The sequence below is a fragment of the Engraulis encrasicolus genome, chromosome 8, assembly GCF_034702125.1.
Source record: "Engraulis encrasicolus isolate BLACKSEA-1 chromosome 8, IST_EnEncr_1.0, whole genome shotgun sequence".
Lineage (NCBI taxonomy): Eukaryota > Metazoa > Chordata > Actinopteri > Clupeiformes > Engraulidae > Engraulis > Engraulis encrasicolus.
The window spans coordinates 19,311,868-19,320,061 of record NC_085864.1 but is presented as its reverse complement, the minus strand read 5'-3'; positions in this window follow the sequence as shown (position 1 = coordinate 19,320,061).

Sequence of the window (8,194 nt, the reverse complement as noted above, 5' to 3'; positions counted from 1 at the left end):
GAATGGGCGATGACATATGCCTGGCAACAAACATAGCGAGGAGGGTGCCGCTTCAGATTTTTTCCGTCAACTACACTTCTTTCGATCTTTCCTTTTCTCTCCGCCTTAACAGGCAGCCGTCTGCAGATGTGTGCAGGAGTCTATAAAAAGCGCTTGGCATCGGGAGATGTGCTGTGAAGAAAAAAAAATGGGGAAGTGTGACAAGGGAAACTGAAAGGCGGGACAAAGGGGCCAGTTGTCCCAGCCAGGCCCAGGGAGAGGGGGGACCCAGACATGGGTCCCCATTATATTGAATCAGTATATTGAGGGGGGGTCTTTCAAATAACTTTGTCCTGGGCATGGCCAAAGCTGTCAGCGGTCCTGTGTGAGACAATGGTGAAGAGAGAACTGCACACATCTAGTATGCAACCAGAGGTCTGGCCCCAGGCTCGAACCTGCAACCTTACTGCAACCCTGCCTTAGGACACAGATGTGGTACCATAGCGAGATAAAAGCCAAGTCTACAGGCTACGTCACCAGGCTATCCTTTTCAGGTGTCAGAAGAGAGGTTTACAAACATTCAAAGGGAAGTTTACAGTTAACAGACGTTCTAAGGTTTACTAATGCAAGGATCTACTTTCTCTAGACAGCAATGGAATGGAGAGTGGGCTAAGATTTTTCATACAATATGGACTTCTAGGATAGAATAAGTCCAAGTTGTGCTTGCAAGGTATCCATTACAGACGCACATGTGCATGTGCAGTTTGAGACCATGGTACCGTAGCATGTGTATGGCTGGCCGGTACCTAGTGATTGAAGTCATGCTAACAGTCAGTAATCTATCCTATTGAGGCATCTGGACAGAGCTTAACTGACGTTCTAAGGGCACTTTACTGACATTTCTAGGGGAGATTTAGTCAAGTTTAAGGCTGAGCCATGCTTTTTAGATATTCATTTCACAAGCACATAAGACATGCATATTGTTGTGCAGGTTGAGACCTTTGTAGCATGCATATGAAAGGCCATTTCCTATAAAGGCCATTACCAGATAAAGGCCATTACCAGATAAAATTCAGGCTATTAAAGGATTGACTAGGAGAGTACAGTTTGAATTAATCATATTATCCTACTCAATCCTATTTGAGGCATCGAGAAGGAGCATTACTAATATTCCAGGGGAGCTTTACTGATGTTAAACATAAGACCAACGTTGAATGCGTTACACACATGCATACACATTATAGTACTGTACATGTGTGGTTTGGAGATCATGGTAGCGTGCGTATGGCAGACCACTATGGATTCCACATACTTCTCCTCAGCACAGACCATGGCTCCATGTCAGTGATGTAATTCTAAAAATGTAAAGCCCCCCTTCGCAGGAAATTGGGCTTGGCTTGAAATGCAAGAGGTCTACTTTGATCCCCTGTTGAAACCACGGGCCCCTTGTTTTTTCAACGACATGCACGCACGCATGCACGCACGCATGCACACACACACGCACACGCACACACACGTGCTCGTGCACACACACACGCACACATTCCCCGTTATTATAACAAAAAGGCCTGCAAAAAACTGAGGAAAGAATCTTAAGACAGGGGTGTTCACATAATAGGCAACTAAATATACACCTCCAAAAAAGCCTAACAGAGTAAACCACAAGAAAACGGTGGCTCAAATATAGAAAAAGGGAAGACAGAGATAGACACCCCATAAAAGACCTGTTTTTGGGTTTGTTTGCTTTTCTCATTCTAAGTGTGAAAACAGTTTTGTATCCATTTAATGTCAGTGCTGCGAGGATGTATGCAGCATGCTACCATGTCTTACAATAAACCAAAACCCATTCAGTGAACACTTTGCATTGTTTATAGATTTAATGTATGAGAACGCCTGCTAACAGCAGGGCCACTGACAGCCTTCCTTGGGCCCTGGAAAAAAAGGAAGAAATCTGAAATAATGCAGTGAGGGCCCAATTCTGCACCCCACCGCCCCACAAACACACACCCCTGGGCCCGGGACAACTTACCCATTTACAGTGAGTCCAATAAGTATTTGATCCCTTGCTGATTTTGTTGGTTTGACATAGTCAAAGTATTTGATCCCTTGCTGATTTTGTTGGTTTGACAGTCTCCAAATATTAACCCTATAGTAATTCTATGGAGGGAACTGAAACTCCCATTTGCCAAGTTACAGCCACAAACTATTAATGTTTTAGAGATAATCTGCAAAGATAAATGGCAAAAATCTTTTCTACTATATGCATAAGCATCTGACCTCAGTGCTAGACAACTAGGGCTTTGCCACAAAGCACTTTATCTTCTTTAGCTAGAGGGGTCAAATACTTATTTGCCTAAATTAAAAACAAATAAATTAAAATATATTAGTTTAAGTAATTTTCTGGAATTTCTTTTTGATATTTTGCCTCTCCATGTTTTTGAATACATATTATCATAAATGTATAGACTGATCATGTCTTTATTAGTGGGCAAACCGGAAAAAATCAGCAAGGGATCAAATACATATACTCACTGTACCTCCCTACCCCAACCCTGTCAGCGGGCCTGATGCTTAGTGACACGAAGAAGAGGAGCTCTAAAGAGACCAAGCAGTCTCTTCTCTCTCCCATTTCTAGACGGAGGACAGGACACGGTGGTGTGGTGTGGGATCCCCAAGTGTTTACTGAGGAATGTCCACCGCAAAAACTCTGCGATGACCAGAGACCGGACCAGAGCAGGGCCACTCCAGACCAGTTTGACGCACTCTCCTGCTCCCCTGTTGACTCAGCTGGACCCTTCATGAGACCATGAGCCTCTCTCCCTCTCTCTCTGCAGTGTGTCTCTGTCTCACTCTCTCATTTTTAGGGTGGCTGATCGATGCTCTTTCTACTTATAGCCTGGTACTGTTTGAACCATTTCCTCTTTTTGTAATTTTCTCTCTCTCTCTCTCTCTCTCTCTCTCTCTCTCTCTCTCTCTCTCTCTCTCTCTCTCTCTCTCTCTCTCTCTCTTCTCTCTCTCTCTCTCTCTCTCTCTCTCTCTCTCTCTCTCTCTCTCAATTCAATTCAATTCAAAAGTGCTTTATTGGCATGACAAAAGAAACTTTGTATTGCCAAAGCATGGTACATAACATATATAAGACAACAATAAGAGGAACAGTAAGACATAATAAAATTATACTGTGTGTGTGTGTGTGTGTGTGTGTGTGTGTGTGTGTGTGTGTGTGTGTGTGTGTGTGTGTGTGTGTGTGTGTGTGTGTTTGTTGTGTGTGTGTGTGTGTGTGTGTGTGTGTGTGTGTTCGTGTGTGTGTGTGTGTGTGTGTGTGTGTGTGTGTGTGTGTGTGTGTGTGTGTGTGTGTGTGTGTGTGTGTGTGTGTGTGTGTGTGTGTGTGTGTGTGTGTGCACGCGTGTCTCAGTTTGTTTGTGTGTGTTTCCGTGTGCATGCGTGGGTGCACGCGTATGTCCATCCACACTTTGAGTGAGTTTCAGTGAATATTCGAGCACATAAGCATAAGGTATTTAAAGAATACATATTAGATACAGTATGTAGGTATATCACTCATTGTCCCTCTGCTGGTGGCATGCGAAAACGTATTTGGCTGACAAGAAACAACTCAGTTCTTGTTCACCCATGATAAATGGGAGTTTGTTCTGGGTTGGGAGGGAAGTGAAATTTGGGTGTTTCTGCTCAAATTTTTGGAAGAACATTTCACGGATATTTTTAAATTTGTTGCATTCGGTTAGGAAGTGAAGCTCGGTTTCAACAATATTGTCAGTGCATTGTCTGCAAAAACGTTCTTCTCTGGGGAGCCAGTCTTTTTTATGTCGGCCGGTTTCAATGGCCAGGCGGTGTTCACTGAGTCTGTATTTCGTCAATGTTTTTCTCAAGATAGGGTCTTTGATTTGAGTTAGATAGTTTGCAAGTGCATACTCTCTGTTTAGGGACAGATAACATTGCATCTTGCTTTGTGTTTTAGTTTTCAATTGCCAATATTGATAATAGTTATTTTTAAAATATAAGAAAATTTGGTTTAGTGGAGTATGTTGTGTAATTTGGATCTGGTCTTGCAGGCCTGTAGAGTGTGGAGGTGTTAGTCTCTCTCTCTCTCAGGGGACCCAGGCCTCTGTCATCTGTGCTAGTCCTTGGTGCTGAAAAGCTGCATGGCCTCAATTAAAAAAGAGGCCTAGATTCCACACAAAGCACACTGCAAAAAAAAAACTAAAGACCATGAGAGTGATAAGTGGCTTATCGGTGAAAGGACGTTAGTCTCTCTTTTGCATTCCCCACTCTTAATCAATATTGTGAAAGGGAGTCCAAAGTTTTCTTCCTTCGTCTGACAGAGATGGCTTACCACATCCTAACAGAGGGGAACGCTAGACCACAGCTGAGAGCCAAATGAATTGTGGTCCTGTGCTGTGCTGTGCTGCGCTGGGGACATTTCTCAAAACCATAGTTGCTAACTATGTTAGCTACTCTGTTGTTTGCAATGCAATACTCCATTGGCAACTACCCAAGTTACTAACTGGCTAGTACTACGCTTTCGAGAAATGCACCCCGGTGCTGCAACACAGTTCTCATGGAATACAGCCTAATGTACTGTATGGGAATGCAGTAATCAGAATCACCCTTTAGCAGCACTGTAACAAACCCTGATCAGGATGGGATCAGGGGTGCACATGCAGTACAAGAGAAGGATTTACTGTATAGACCTGCTGACAAGGCTTGCTGTGTGTGCATAGTGTGTTACAGAGAGAAACGGTAGTATATTCACTCTTTTATAGGGCAAAAGAGAGACACACAGAGAGAGAGAGAGAGACAGAGAGAGAGAGAGAGAGAGAGAGAGAGAGAGAGAGAGAGAGAGAGAGAGACAGAGAGAGAGAGAGAGAGAGAAGGCAGTAAAGGGAAAGACAGGAAAATGGGAAAAGACCAGATGGAGACTCAGTATGCGTATAGTCCTCTCCACACACTGTATTCTGCTTCTGCAGGCTGGGGCACAGCCAGACAGCCAGCCAGTCAGCACAGCCAGCTCTCTCGGAAGATGCAGAAAGTCTTATTTTTAATCTCCCATCCCAAAAAGAGACTCTGACTTCTTTTCTTAACTGGCAGCGATTCCTATGGCCAAAGAATTCACAGTCGTAAACTCTTCTGTCTGTCTGTCTGTCTGTCTGTCTGTCTGTCTGTCTGTCTGTCTGTCTGTCTGTCTGTCTGTCTGTCGGAGTGGGCCGAGTAAGCAGTAATGCATTGCACGCTGTGCTGCCTGACCCCACCCTCGCTAGCCACAGGCAGGCCTGCTTATCGCATCAACAAGTGATGCTGGTGACATCACAGGAACACACACACAAACATGCAGGTCATGCCCTCCTCTGTCTCTGACTGAGGCTGTTTGAAATGACAGACTGTGAAGCGTGTGGAGCTGTGTGCAGCTACACAAGGGCCAGCTTGCATACGTTCTTGACAAAATGACATTATGGACCTTGACATTGGGATGTTATTTCAGGACAACCTTGTCTGAGTGTCACCATGTCATGATGCAGTATACTGTGACATTCAAGATGATGCTGTCCAGAAACGATCCTATTTCGAGTCATTTTAAACAGACCCACCGTTTTCCTTCTCTGATGCCAATTTACACACACACACACATTGTAGCGAAGGGTGCCCAGCTGGGCCTCGAACCCAGACCTTCTGGGGTAGTAAACTGGGGCTCTGATCATTACACCAAAGAGCCAGGCTCTCTCTGATGCCAATGTACTGCCACAAACACGTTACCAATCATGGCCATAATTCCTGATATGGGTGCCTATACGGTATGCTTGATATCCAATTTTGTGCGAGGCATGTTCTAATCACCACTCAGACTGTGTTTGTAGAGAATCTGATGAAGACTGTTGAGGTCAAAACGTAATCCTGCCATGAAATAATAAAATACAACAAAAAGGATTTTAAGTGTGCAGACTTCTCACTTTGAAAACTACAGTTGGCCTCCGTCCTGCACATTTTCCTGGGATGTGCACAATCCTCTCCTTCAACTATATCCAATTTTGTGCCATGGAGTACATTACGTTACACGACACTTAGCGGACACTTTTAGAAAGAGCCGTATACAAAAGAGGCCATAAAATCAATATACAGATCTACAACCTACAAGGCGGAGGAGAACAGAGAAAGAGCAAGTGCAACAAAGCGCAGGAGAGCAGTGCTGGTTAGTGAAGCTTCTGTATTATATGGGATGTGTGCTCCTGGGTATTCGCTTAACCACCCCAACCAAATGTTTTCCACACATGGTTTCCATATTCCTGCCATGCTTAAACTTTATTACAAATTGTTGGGCCGCCACCGTTGTGGAAGCCAAAGCCTACACCTTTACAGCCAGCCCAGTCCACTGAGATGCTTAGGCGGTGGAGGGTAAACCACAGTACACTGGTCCTTGGCGAATCTACCAGCCAGGACGGATGCCCACACACACACACACACACACCAGGGGCTGAGAGAGAGAGAGAGAGAGAGAGAGAGAGAGAGAGAGAGAGAGAGAGAGACTCTGTGCCAGAGCTGATGTCCAGCCAAACGAGCCCTCCAAGAGGGAATCTAATGCAATAGCTGGCTGAGGGCCTGAGAAGTTCTTATTGGTGCTTAATGCAAGACTAAGGAGTTTTTGTCAGAGATGCAGAGGGCATCTTGGGTCCCTGAGGACTGATCACAAAAATGGATAAATTGAAGTAAGAAAAGAGGGTTGCATTGCACAACTATTATCTCAGAACAAACTATGTGTATGTAAGCCTATTCATTTCAAGTGCTGAATAATCCGTTTTACCATTTCAACACGTTAGCATTCAATTCTGTTGGTAAAGACATGTTGTTGACCTTGGTTTGTCACAGTGTGGCAAGAGACAATAAACGAGGAGGAGAAGAAGGGGTGGGGGAGTGGGTAACCCCGGCAGACACTAGAACGAACTGCCTGCAAGATTATGTCTACTACTAATATCGAAATACACTTAATTCTAAAGGCACGTAAGCGGCATGTCGGGAATTCCCAGTGCTTTATTGTGTTAGTATGGAGGCATTGAGATTGCCGTGCATTCTTTTGGAACCTATAGGAACTGAACTGGGCACTTAATCCAAGTATGTATGGGGTTCTCAACAAAATGTAAAAGCAATCCATGCACTCCAGCCTATATTTAGGCAAATGTGGTCAGTCTCAGAAAGATTCTTGCATAACTCTCTCACTCACCCACCCAACCCTTTGCCTTCAACTGAACTGCCACAGCGCGCACCGTTCTCTTCCCAAACAGAGCGCGTTTAGGTTCGATTCAGTGGGCACGAGACGGTGAGTGTATTTGCACTGACTTCTATTCAAGCAAAGATTTGAACTAGTGTCCAAGTTTATTACGCAGTTTGGACACTCGTGCATCCCTAAACAGTGTGGTAGCATATCACGCCAAGATTTACATCCAGAAAGTAACTGACATTTCAAGGACGAGGCTGCTCTCTATCAAAAACGCTGCACACACAGCTTCCTCGCTCAGTTAACTACGGGACACTGACACCCACACCAAGCCATACTGCTGACATTATGACCAGAACTAAATAGATCTGTTGGCGGATACTTACCGTGATTGAACAGAGAGGATCTGAATCTGTTTGTAGACGAGTTTTCCATGTTGGCGAAATGCAGTGAATACTCCCCAAATCGGACGGGCCTGAGTGAGCAATCCGTCTTCTGTCGCTTGCATAAAAAGATTCCGCTTCAATTGTGGGACAGCAGATGGGAGATTATAAGAGTGCGACGTTGTATGAGATTTACTGCAAACGGCACAGCCTTGACTTGGGGCACTCGCGCGGCGCAAACCCACCGTTGAATGACTGCATTCGGAGCACCGAAAGCGCTTTAAACCAAGCTCCAGTCAGCTTTGGCAGACGCAGATGACGTCACGAGGCATAGCCAGCACCGCCACTAGAATGAAAACAATTGCACATGGGACGCACATCAAGGATACACAAGCGTCACGTGCGCAATGAAGCTGCAGCTGCCACTTCATAACAGTAGCTTATAATAGCACAGTACCACCGGACATTTGCTTCGTTTAAATTGTTTGTTTAAATTGAGAGTGAGAGGAGGAGGAGGAGGAGGAGGAGGAGGAGAGAGGTACTGCTTGTTATTTCATATTTTAAATACCAATAGGTTACTTTGGACGCAGCTTATTTGATGCATCTTTGTATT